At 51.0% G+C, this 13,467-nt stretch overlaps 1 protein-coding gene across 4 annotated transcripts in view; it reads right to left on the bottom strand.

The window, feature by feature from the left end:
- The window catches only part of BICRA (BRD4 interacting chromatin remodeling complex associated protein), a 76,153-nt gene that overhangs the window by 24,164 nt on the left and 38,522 nt on the right, over window positions 1-13,467 (bottom strand). For all 4 annotated transcript variants that reach the window (XM_032323467.1, XM_032323470.1, XM_032323468.1 and 1 more), the window contains one exon: window positions 353-453. The gene's annotated coding sequence lies outside the window, so the exon portion shown is untranslated. The remainder of the gene's footprint in view (window positions 1-352; window positions 454-13,467) is intronic.

The raw sequence follows: 13,467 nt of genomic DNA, 5'->3' as shown, positions 1-13,467 counted from the left end.
TCCCTTCCCGAACAGCCTAGGGCAGGGGTGGGGTGGGAGGGGAAGGCCCAGCCAGGGGACAGAGAGGCTAGACCTGCAAAGAATCCGGAAAAAATGGGAAAATGGGAGAAGATCCCACCTGCAGTTGGTAGTGAGGCAGGGGAACGGTCCAGATGACCCCGGGGGCCCGAGACCAGAGGGGGAGGGACAGAAGAGTTTCTAAGCCAGTTTCTAAGTAAGGAAGCCAGTTTCTAAGCCAGGCTCTGCCAAGAAGGAGTGTTCCTTCCTCCCCCGGGGGTCGCGGTGGGCCCAGGGAGGTACAAGGAGGGGCAAGTACCCCTCCGGGCACCAACTGGGACCCTTGGCCCGTTACCTGCGCTACAAACGAATCATGAAGGGAAGGAGGGGGTGTCCACTCCAGGTCTACGCGGGGCCCCCAGCTGGGGACTTGGGGAGTGTCCTTTTGGGGGCCAGCTGTGGAGAGAATAAGAGGCTATAAGAAAGTCCGTGACAAGAAGGATGGGGGGAGGGAGGGAGTGGGAGCTCAGGACAGGGGCTGACCAGACCGCGCGTGAGGAGGTAAGAAAAGAAGGGGTCACACTCAAGTTTAAGAGGAGGTGAGACGACACTACATGTGATCCCATGTGTGACACCCACACACAGAGCGCCGGGTAGAGCACTACACAGTCGTGTGTGCCCCGGCAATGTGGGACGTCCCATGACGTAATTTACTGACACCTGGACCTCATAAAACACAGTCAATTCTCGTTACCTGAGGCACTTGCATTCCGCACAGTTGCCGTGAGCACGTGGCTGTGGATTCCGGGTCCCTGATCCTGGGAGGGGGACACAGGGGGCCTCCTGCGAGCCTTTGCTCACATGCACATCAATGCAGCGATACACAGCCTCAGTCTACCGTGTCTCCGTTTATGGACACCTCATGTAATATAAACTGTTGGTTCGTTTACTCCAAACGCACCACCAACAGCTCCGTGACTCAGGCCTGAAGGACGCTCCTCGAACACACACGCTCCTTCAGAGGGCGTATCCCGGCCTTCCCACACTTGGGGACACCAGGGAGCACTTCAGCCCTATGCCGGTAGCTGTTTTCAGCAGCAAACCCCCACAAAGAGCACAGACATGGAAAAACCATGGCACTCGACAATACGGGAGCTGAACCAAGACGGCAAAAAATAGCCTTGTTCCACCCCGGTGGGCACATGCACTCGGGGCCACTCAAATTTTTCACAAGTCCCCTGGGGAACCATGGAAATGCATCCATATCGATCTTGCAAGTTACATGTATTCTCGAGCAGGCAACTTCGCAAATACAGAATCGCTGGTAACCACCATGATGATGGTGCCCGCCCACCACTGTTTTTTTGTGTGTGTGTGTTTTTTTAAGATTTCATTTGAGAGAGAGTGAGTGAGCAGAGTGAGAGAGAGAGAGAACAGAAGCAGGGCCAGGACAGAAGGAGAAGCAGGCTCCCCCTTGATCAGGGAGCCTGGCGTGGGGCTCAATCCCAGGATTCTGGGATCATGACCTGGGCTGAAGGCAGAAGCCCGACCACTGAGACACCCAGGCACCCCTCCAGCACTGGCTTTAAGTGTTCTACCTGTAGGAACCCATTTCACCTTCTCTAGATCCCTGCGAGGCTGGCACTTTGATGAGCCCTATTCTGCAGATGGGGAAACAGAGGCTCAGCACAGCGCCCAACACACCCAAGAGCCCTCAACTGGCAAAGGGGCCAGGCTGGGGTTTGAGCCAAGGCAGGCTTGTTCAAAGTCCCTGCCCTTAACCACTGGGCCGCGCAGGATCCTCTCATCATGCTGCTTCTCTCCAAAATCTAAAGCAAATATGGCAAAAATGTCAAGATTAGATGAAGCCGGGTGGCAGCCTTTGTTATCATTGCAAGAATGCTTGGAATAGTTCAGATTCGAAAAAGCGAGAGGAATGGGAGCACCCAGGGTTTCCCCTCTTGCTTGGCAGGCCCAGGCCCTGGAAAGATCTAGAAAGGATCTGCCATGGGATCCTGTCCCAGCTAGATTCCAGATGCACTGCCATGGCTTGAGGGTGTCCATGAGCTCGAGAGGTGGCTTTGCCTCAGCAGCCGGCTTTGTGTGGGGTCTTCCCTCCCCCCTGAACTGAGTTTCAGGTGCGGCCAGGCTCTGCAAACCTTAGGCCAGCAGAATTAGAGCTGGGAGTGGGTGCTTCCTGACCAGGACACTCCACATGGAGCCTGTGGGTGAATGCCCACTGGGAGATTCCTGACGTCTCTGTGAGAATTTTTTTTATTTGTGTGCGTATATGTGTGCGTGCGTGTGTGTGTGTGCGCGCGTTTTAAAATTTCTTTATTTATTTGAGGGAGAGGGGCACAGAGAGAGCAAGTCCTCAGGCAGACTCCCCGCTGAGCACGGAGCCCGACTTGGGGCCTGATTTCACGGAGATCATGACCCGAGCTGAAAGCAGGAGTCGGCGCTCAGCTGTGCCACACAGGTGACCCCATTCGTGCATTTTCATTCCACCAAGGAACAGCAGAGAAATGAAGGGGGGGCTTTTAGGCAAGAGGGAAATGCTCTGCCTCACGATGGGGTGCCCGTTCCATGAGGGGAATGTCACAGCTCAGATCTGCACATTTAAGTTCAAAACATTTAAATCTGATCTTAAAAAGCTCTAAAAAAACCAAATTGTCACCATCAGGTGGTAGTGGGCAGGGAATTGGGGAGGGCTGGGTGTGGCAGGAAGTTGATCATGGTTAAGACTGGGTGAGGGGCACCTGGGGGCTTCATGGTACCGTTTTTGTCAGTCTGTACATTCTGGAGAGCTTCCACAATAAAAAGAAAACAATATGTCAACAATCAGCAGGTCTGGTACCTCGACCTCCCGTGTCTCCCATCAGGTTGATGCTAAGAGGTCCAGCATGAGAGGACAGGGCCTGGAGACTAGGGTTCGGGTCCCCACCCCACCAGGCATGGGCTATGGGACCCTGGGCGAGTGACTTCACCTCTCTGGGCCTCCCTGTGTCCACTGGTCAAATGAGTGGAAGTGTAGTCCACATGGCAGCTGCTGGCATGGATTCCAGCCTTGACCCTGCTGTTTTGGGAGTTGGCTAGCCAGAAAAGGTCAGGGGCACAGTGGCCCCCAGCTTCTACCCTCTGCCTCCCTGACCCTTGTCTCATCCCCCCTGCCATGGTCTTCACAATGATCACACTGATTCCCAGGACCTATCCTGGATCTCAGAGGTTGGAAATTGGGAGAGGGGCCAGAGTTGCTACATTTGGAATAAATGCTTCAGATTCCAGCGCAGCCGGATGCCAGTGGCTCACGGTGGGTATCAGGTGCCCCCGGACTGATGAAAGTCCCTTGTGGGATGGCGGGGTGGTATCCCAGCCACCCCAGTGCCCACCCCTGCACTGCCACCTGCTAGCTGTGTGCCCTATGACCAGTTACTCAGACCTCCCTCCGCCTGCCTCAGTTTACCCACCTGGAAAATGCAGATAAAGGTACGTCCCCCCACCCCCCACCATGGGACTGTTCCATAGGAACGCCATTAATCATCACACATGATAAGTATTTTGTGCGTCAAATATCCCGCTGTAACAATTTCAACTGCCATTGTGAACATGATCTCATGGGGCGACCCTCAAAGCTTTCCGGCCCAAGCCAAGAAAAAAGTTGGGGAAACTTGGGGAAAAAAGTCCCCAAGCTTTGGCCTTGCCACCTGTTGCCAGGTGCCCCATTGTCATCCCGAGCACTTTTGGAAGGCTTTATATACCACCAGCTTTGGCCCTGGGTTGTGCACACGGTCCTACTTAAACCGCCAGAGACCACGTCTCCTCGAATCCTTACAAGCCCGTTCTTACCCCCATTTCTCAGATGAGATAAACGAGGCTAAAACAAATGGTTATGGAGAAGCCACGGCCAAACACAGTGGAGGAAACATGGCCACGTGGGGCTAAGAAGGTACCCTGCAGCCCTCAGTCCAGCAGGCAGAGGGAGGCTAAAAGGACACAAATGAAGCTGAAAGAGAGAATCTGAACGCTGCCTGGATATTTGACAATATTAAGAAATTGTGATTAAGATTCAAAGCAGACAGGGTGCCTAGGTGGCTCAGTCGGTTAGGCGGCTGCCCTTGGCTCAAGTCATGATTCCAGGGTCCTGGGATTGAGCCCCTGTGTTGGGCTCCTTGCTCAGCAGGGTGTCTGCTTCTCCCTCTCCTCCCTGCTCATGCTCTCTGTTGCTAGCTCTCTTGCTATCTCTGGCTTTCTCTCTCAAATAAACAAATAAATAAAATCTTTTCAAAAAAATGATTCAAAGTGGAAGGGTGCCTGGGTCCTTCAGGCACCCCTCTCTTTTTTAAAGATTTTATTCATTTATTTGACAGAGAGAGACACAGCAAGAGAGGGAACACAAGCAGGGCATGTGGGAGAGGGAGAAGCAGGAGCCCTGCTGAGCAGAGAGCCTGATGCAGAGTTCGATCCCAGGACCCTGATATCATGACCTGAGCTGAAGGCAGATGCTTAATGACTTGAGCCACCAGGTGCCCTGAAGCATCCGACTCTTGATCTCAGCTCAGGTCTTGATCTCGGGGTCATGAGTTCAAGGACTAAAACAGGCTCCACTGAGAGCGTGGAGTCTACTTAAAAAAAAAAAGGTTGAAAGTGTAATAATGGCTTCGTGTTATTGTTTTTCTTTTTCACTAGGGCCCTTACCCGGTAAAAACATACCCTGAGGGATGCCTGGGTGGCTCAGTGGGTTAAGCCTCTACCTTCGGCTCAGGTCATGATCTCAGGGTCCTGGGATCGAGCCCCGCATCGGGCTCTCTGCTCAGCAGGCAGCCTGCTTCCTCCTCTCTCTGCCTGCCTCTCTGCCTACTTGTGATCTTTCTGTGTCAAATAAAAAAATAAAAAACCCTGAAATATTTAGGGATGAAATGGTAAAATGTCTGGGATTTTGCCCAAAAGAACCCAATTGTGGGTGTTCGGGGCAGGGGTGGGGGCGGGCACACAGACCCACGCGCTGACCAATACAGCTGACCCCAGCCACATGTGGCTACGTAAAAATTCAGGTTAATTCAATGGAACTGGGACAGAGGACTTCAATAAGACATTTCTCCAAAGAAGACAGACAGACAGCCACAGGCATGTGAGAAGATGCTCAAGATGGTTCATCGTTAGGGCAATGCAGCCGGGACCACAGATACCAGCTCACACTCATTCTGATGGCTACTATCAAACACATACAAAGTAAAACCACCCCAGAAAACACACACTGCTGAGGATGTGCGGACACTGGAGCCCTCAGGCCCTGCTGGTCGGAATGCAGACTGGCGCAGCCGCTGTGGAAACTGGTCCGGCGGTCCCTCCAGTCAAAATACCACTACCTCATAATCCAGCAAGTCTGCTCCTGGGTATATACCCCTGCTGTCCCTCTCCCCGACAAGAACTGAAAAAGGAGGGTCTCGGGCAGATCTCAGGGCATCCCTTGTCACAGTAGAGTGCCCCACAATCGCCAAAAGGTGACAACAGCCCGTGCATCCGCAGACAGATGCACGGAGAAGCAAGACCGTGGTGCCGACTTACAGTATTATCCAGGAAGGACTCCCAGACACAGACCCAACACAGATGACCCGGGAGACATTGCGCTGCCTGCAACAAGCCAGTAGACAAAGAGACCCACGCTACACCATCCGACGTGTACCATGCACAGAGGCAGAAAGCGGAATGGTGGCCACCAGGGGCCAGGGAGAAGGGGGCATGGGGAGTTACTGTTTAGTGGGCGCGGACAAAGGGCAAAGGGTTCTGGAGGTGGACGGGGGCCGCGGCTGCACAACAGGGTGAGCGAACCAATTCCACTGAACTGTACACTGCACAGTGGCTGTTAAGGTCGGGGGGTGCCCAGCTGACCCGGCGTCACGAGTTCGAGCCCCACAATGGCAGAGAGAAGACTTAGATACAATGTTAAAAAAAAAATGGCTAAGGTGGCCAATTTTACGTTATGCGTCTTTCACCACGATTAAAAAAATAAGAAAATTTTTAAAAAGGACAATGAGGAGTATCAGAGATTTTTTTTAAATTCCCATAAGAGAGTTCAATGACTTTAAGATGTATCCTCAATCCTGCTCACCGCGTTTTTAGTGGCTGGGGCAGCATAGATTGGGAACATTTCCATCGTGGCAGCAAGCTCTCTCACTGGACAGAGCTATCTGTAAGAGGGGCAGCAACTGAAAAGGGATGCAGGTGGCTGATGGACTGGATGGGGGTCCCTGTACAGCTGTTCTCTCTACTTGGTGCACATTTGAAATTTTCCACAATGAAAAATGCTTATTTTTTTTTTAAAAAGAAAAAGACAATTTTTAATACCAAGTAGCGAACGTCTGTCTGATCACATATTGTCTGTTTTGTTCTCTGCGGGACGCCCATGCCTGCACGGGAGCAGCTCCGTAAATATTTGGGGAATAAAGAAATGAGCATACCGTTCTCAGACAAATCCGTTCATTTGTTCACAGCAGCCTGGTGGTAAGGGCAGGTATGAAGTACGCACGGCGTGTCCAGCCTGGGGGATACTCTAATGAGCAAAAGCACACTCAGTCCTTGGCCCTGGGTGGGGAGGGGAGCATGACCTGTGGTTCTCGACCAGGGGTGGCATTACATGCCCCTCTCCTCCACACACACATACCCGAAAGCTATTAAAAATAAAGGTGACTGGGGGCCATGGTTAGTGTGCAAACTGTCCACCTGGGAGTAGAGCGGAAGCTTTAAGAGCTGTCTCACAGCTCTACCTGAGTCCCACAACAAAGGGGACAGACACATGGACCCACGAGGGCATGACACGAGCCTTTGCCACTGAAAGCCCCGGAGGAGTGGGGCTCCCTTGTTACTGCACAAACCCAGCCAGAGCCAACCGAGGCACCCCAAAGAGTCCGCACCGCCCCAATGCTTCCCTGGGATCGGCCCTCGTGCTGACGTCACACCCCTGACCCCTCCTGGTTGCATGAGGCGGGAGGGACGCTGCCTTGAGCATTACAGCTCAAGCAAGATGCAGGGACTCAGGGGGGTCAGGACACTTGCCCCAAACCATACCGGTGGCCACAGTGGTGGTGGGGGTGGGGTGGGGTGGGGGACATTCAAGATTCGAACTCAGACCCTGTGATGCTGAAGACCTCATTCCTCACCACCACGCTATAAAAAGCAGGACAAGCCGGGGCTGAAAACCACACGTGACTCGCGAGAACAGCCCTGACGCAACAATGACAAAGTGTCCTTCCAGAAGATCGTGCGAATGCCTCCTGCGCTGGGGAGGCGAGTGGAGTTCTGCATTGTCATCGGGAGGCAGGCACGAGCCAGATCGCCCGGCAGGACGCGGGAGTCAGAGTCCGGACTCCAGAAACAGGCTCCTTCAAACTGCCCAGCGAGGGTTTCTAAGCAACCCCTGTGGGGGATGGACAGACAACCAACACTCAAGTCCACAGCCGTCTCCTCCGCCGATGGGGACGGACAGGAAGAGAAACCCATGTGGCAAAGCCCAAGTGTTGTTTTCCAAGCCCCACTTCCCCAGCCCTCCCTCCCTTACTCACAGAAGCCTGAAGCCTTGCAGGGTAACACTTGCCAATTCCGAGATGTAAACAAAGCCTGCTCTGAGTCAGTCTTTTTTTTTTTTTTTTTCCAAAGGACGGGTCACGCCTTGGAGGGTTGTGAAATCAAATGAGCAGGTTGTGACCAGGAGTTTTTTTTTCCCCTCTTAATTAAATAGTATGGGGCAAAATGGAACGGGACTGCATAGAAAATATTAAAAGGCACCATCCGTGGTTAAGCGTTAAATATCAGTTTGTGAGATTGGTTTCAATTATGTGTGTCTGTATGTGGACGTATTTCCTACTGTGGATTGAGGTCCAAACGGCTTGAAAATAATTAGACTACACGAGGGGCACTCTTATCCCTTGTATCATGTGTTCATTTTCCTAAGCTTCCATGTAGACAGGGCAGCCACGGTTCTGCAACTAGGAAGAGCCAAAGGGCACAGACCTGGGGAGAGTTTTTCTTCCAGAATATAAAGGCAGAGCTCCTCTAGGGAGAAAATCCTCTGTTCTCCACTTCCAGCTTCTAGTACAGTTGAGAAGACTGGAGCGGTCGTGGCCATTTTGTAACAATGAGGCAATAAACCTAGGGCAGATAAGCCCACCAGCAGAGGATAGCCATTGGGAGGACAGAAGAAGGCTGGGTTCTTAACAACTCCTCATGCACTGCCCGCCTCCGGACTTCTTAATTCTTACAGCTCAAACCACTATTAGGTTTTCCATTATTTGCAGCCAGACCCGAGCCGACCACTTAGCTTGCATTTCTAGATATCTCTGCAAACCACTGCAAGGACTCTCTCTAGCTCCCACAGGTCAAGGACAGTCCTCTGTGTGGGACTGACTGTGAGGGCTCAGCAACATGGAACATGGCTGGCGGAAAGGGGATCTGAAAAAGAGATCAGTCTGATCGCAAAAGCAGCCAGATAGTCTTCTCCCTGGTCCCATACTCTTTGCAGCAACTCCCCCTAAAGGATGGGCTCTGTCACCCACCCTTAGACGTCGGGCTGGCCTTCTGACTCACTTTGGCTAACAGAATGTGGCAGAAGTGATGGTGTGTCTTTCTGAGGCTACACCTCAAGAGACCCACCAGACTTCTGTTCTCTGCCCAGGTGCTGTGTGATGAAGCCTAGGCTAGCTCACCGGGTGACAACAGTCACATGCCCATCACCTCCCATCGTCCCAGCAGACATCCAGTCAGGTTCCAGAAGCAGAGCCACCTCGCTCGCCTTCAACTGACCACAGACACCAAAGCAAGACTAAAAGTACACAGCTGTACCCAGTCCAGATTCCAACCACCAGGAGCATGGCTTTAACAGTAAGACAAGCTGACTTCCTGCTAAGTGGGGAGGCAGATGCGGGGCTCGATCCCAAGACCCCGAGACCATGACCTGAGCCAAAGGCAGATGCTCAACTGACTGAAGCACTCAGGCGTCCGGTGGCTAATCTGTTAAGCAGCAATAGTTTGGGGGCTGTTTGTTGCGTAGCAACAGCTAACTGATACAGCCCTCTCCAGAAATGAAGGACCATTCTTGGCCTCACACCTCTGACTCCACCTGAGTCTTATCCATTCACTCATCTCCCAAACCTCCCGGAGCCCTCTCCTCCTCTCCATGGCCACTATTCCTACTCACATCGAGACCCCCATCATTTTTCTTTTCATCTATTTATGCACCCAGCCTGTGCTAATATCCCGCTTGCCCACAACTGACTGCACCTGTGGTTAAAATACTCAAATACAGGGCGCCTGGGTGGCTCAGTGGGTTAAGCCTCTGCCTTCGGCTCAGGTCATGATCTCAGGGTCCTGGGATCGAGCTCCGCATCAGGCTCTCGGCTCGGTGGGGAGCCTGCTTCCTCCTTTCTCTCTGCCTGCCTCTCCACCTGCTTGTAATCTCTCTCTCTGTCAAATAAATAAATAAAACCTTTAAAAAATATATTCAGACATCTCCATTCTGAAATACCTCTAGGACCCAGCAACTGCAGTGTGACACCAGGCACCACCTAATCTGTGCTAATGGTCTACTGCTTGTTACGAATTTTAAATTTATTTTATTTTTATTTATTTTGAGAGAGAGAGTGAGTGGGCGTTTGGGGTGGAGGAAGAGAGAGAGAGACTCTGAAACAGGCTCCACACTCAGCACAGAGCCCTATGTGGGGCTCGATTCCACAACGCTGGGATCATAACCTGAGTCAAGATCAAGGGTCAGACAAACAACTGAGCTACCAGGTGCCTTGCTTGTTACAAATTTTAGATGTTACTATATTCATTCATTCATTCATTTGTTCATTCAGCACCTCCTATATTTCTGCCGGGCACCAACAGACTGGAGTGGGCAATGACAGCTCAAGTGCATCAGAAAAACATCAGTCAAACCACATACAAACTTCATCACCCTTCCTGCTCCATCACCCTCTTCACCACCAAAGCCAAGGTTTGCAGAGCACTTACGAAGTGGCTGGTGCTGATCTAAGCGTTCCATCTTCCTACATTTCATTCTCACAACAACTCTTGTACTAAGTGCCATGACCCTCGTGCCCATTTCACAGCTGACAAAACCGAGGCAGACAAAGGGGTTAGGTAACTTGCCCAAGGTCACAGAGTTAGCAGAATAGTAGAGCCAGGATGTGAACCCAGGCTAACGGGCTCCCAAGCTCGTGGGAACTACGCGAGAGTGCCAGGCTGACAAGCTGCTCTCACCCCAACCTCCAGGGGAACATTCCCTGCAGTGAACTTACAGTGCCCCACCTCTTATGCCTTCTTCCCCTTACACTGTCCTGAAGCGCCATAGAAAACTCAGTTCATATCCCACACGGCCTGGTCCAACGCTGAGTGATGAGTTCCTGCAGTGGACCTGACCTACCACAATGCCCAGATGCTGCCCTCTTCCGATTTTTCCCATGGCCTCTGTAGCACATTGAATAGTAGTTCACCCAAATGATAGGTCTATGACCCCAGAGCTGTGAATATGGTCTTCCCCATTTGAAAAAAAGGGTCTAGATGTATCCTGGGTATACAATATATATACACAAACAACCATGTACAGTTGCACAGGTTGTTCACTATACAAAGGAATTAAGTCATGGGGACAAGTGCGGCCTCAAATGCAGCTGAGGCTCTGCTCACACCAGGAAGACCCAGAGAAGGGCGACATCCACCTGGAGAAAGGACTCTCTTCTAGTTCACACAAAGGAGACGAAGGGACTGTGCCCTCCCAGAGAAGGCACCTCTTTCAATTCCACCAGAAAGCCCAATAAGAGCTAGCTTGGCCCAGGCTATGTAGCCACTGGCATGCTGTGTCTATTTCAAAGTAAAAAAAGGAAAACAGGGAAAAAATGTTGATTCCTCGCCCACTCCCACCCCTCTGGGGAAGAGAGAGAAAAAGCAATTTGAAGAGCAATTAAAATCTACACCATCTTTATTTTCAGTGACCTTTAGAGTTCTAAAATCATTGAATTAGTTTAACAACATAAAAGCGTGCCCTATAAAACTTGGATTGCTCATAAAGCGACTGGTGTCTAGTTCCTAAAAGCCTAGTTTAACCAGGTAGTTACACACTAGAATGTTCTGCACCTCCCCCCACCCCCCACTTTCTACCATCCACCACTGTTCTAAATGCAGCTATAAAGCTGCGGGTTTGCCAAGAAAACCAGGTATCTCAAAAGGTTTTACATTTTCTCCTGAACACTGGTTTAAAAAAGAACAGAGGAAACTCCCAAGAAGGTGGGAAACAGGCAGTGGGGTGGGGGAAGGGAACAAAAGGAATAATTACACTGACCGGACACGGGGCCTCCTGTGGCATCGGTCAGCAGGGAAGGCTTCGAGGTCGGGACCAAGTGGAGCTCGGAGGAGCGAAAGGGAAACAAAAACTCCAACAACACTGCGCATGCTTTAGGCCACTGGGTCCTAAACTTGAACATGCACCAGAATCACCCGAAGGGCTTTTAAAGTAAGGACTGGGTTTTGTGCTCAGAAGGGCTGGGGCAGGGCCTGGGAATGTGCATTTTGAACAACTTCCCAGGTGATGCAGATGCTGCTGGCCCAGGGACCACACTCAGGAGAATCTCTGTTCTAGAAACTTCTGTCTCTTCATTTTCCTCCCAGGGCTCTTGTTCTCATACTGAACACAAGCCACTGGTTCCTAGCCAATGACAACCTTGCGTTTCGGGGCAATGGGCCTAAAGAGGTGGCCCATTATCCAAAGCCACTCCCAGCCTGACTTCCTGGTCAACAGAACTTGCATTTGGTTTCATTCAGCAATGTACCCGCTCACGAGGATGAGTCACTACAAGCATAGGCCTTTACCCTTTGGTCAGAAACATCCTTCCTCATCCTCTCTGCAGTTAAGTTGTGGACATGGGAAAGATTTTTACATTTGGATAAAGAGAGCCCTACATTGGGAAGACTATTTGCCCCTGCTCCTTCTTCCTGCTTGAAAAACTGATGTGAAGCATGATGTTAATGGTTGGTGCTGCGGCAGCTATTCTGTGCCCCAGAGGGAGGAGGTCACAAGAGTCAGATCCCAGCAGCCTGGCAATCCTGAGCTGCCCCAAATCCCTAGAATGGCCTACTAGACACCTTGTTCCAGAAGAGAATGAAAAACCTGGCTTAATTTAAGTGAAACATACACCTACTCTATGACCTTAGTGAAAAGAATGTGTACGAAAGCATTTCCGCAAAAAATTTTCACACCAGCCATCTTCACCAGCCCCAGACTGCAAACAGCACAGATGTACACTGCCTGGTAAATGAAAAAACAAACCGTGTAACAGCCCACACAGTGGACAGTAAAAGGGACGACGCCACCGTTACCATACAGAAACACGGATGAATCCCAAACGCATCCTGATGGAGCAAAGGAAGCCAGACGAAGAAGACCACCCACAGTGCGATCCCGTCACGTGAAGTTCCGAGTCAGTGACACCCATGGGAAGAAATCAGAGCTGTGGTGGCCTCTCAAGGAGGCAGGCGGAGGGACAGAAGGAGGGGGACTCTTCCCCGATGGAAATGTGCTGGATCCGGATCTGGGTTAATGGTTACCTGAGTAAGATCTGTCAAAATTCATCACGCTGTGTACTGAAGATGTGTGCATTTGGTTGCATGTAAATTATATCCCAATAAAGCACAGCCAGGATATAAAGGAGGAAAAAAAAGGCCGTATAATCGATTCTTGTTATTCATGGTAGTTATGTTCTATAAAGTTACCACGATCGCTGAATTAGGGAATCCTGAACTATCGCTCCTGGGGGAAATCAAGGGTTAGGTCCCTGTGAGCCTCTGGTCACATTTCCATCAGGCGATCAATACGTAACCTTGTTTTATGTGTGTTTCCGTTTAAATACACCTTATTTAATAGATATTACTGACTGGGTCCCAAGGAACTCATGGCCCACAGCACTATAACTCACGTCTGAAAGAAGTTCGCCCTGCACATGTGTTTTCTACATGAGGCACTTTCCAACCTTCTCGCCCTAGGCGGGGGGGCATTTTTAAATGGGGAAATCACCACCACCCAGTGCACTGATGTGAAAAACAGGGCGCTAAAGGTTAGACCACGAAAAGGGCACTCGTTTGCAGTGTGGGAGCTGAAACAAGAAGGCAGAGTGTTTGCTTTTTCGATCTGCACTAGGAATGGGCACACAGGAAGACTCGAAGTTTCCCCCTCACCGCTCTGTGCATGTGTGCAGACAACCAAGACAGTGCGGGGAGGACCGATGGCTGGTTTGTAAGAATGAATACAGAGCAAGGGGATGAATTCACGAATATGGCATCTTTAAATAATGAGGCTCTCCAGATACTAATGCATGTATCCCCTACTCACAACTTCACTTATGTACCAATCTCACTTCCGTATCCTGCAGGTACAACGTGAGGTATGCAACCTTGTAAATGTCCCCGGCTGCTGTTTATAACAGC

Source organism: Mustela erminea, chromosome 19 (assembly GCF_009829155.1).
Source record: "Mustela erminea isolate mMusErm1 chromosome 19, mMusErm1.Pri, whole genome shotgun sequence".
Classification (NCBI taxonomy): domain Eukaryota; kingdom Metazoa; phylum Chordata; class Mammalia; order Carnivora; family Mustelidae; genus Mustela; species Mustela erminea.
Note: the sequence above shows the minus strand (reverse complement) of the source record. Positions and strands in the feature narration are given on the sequence as shown.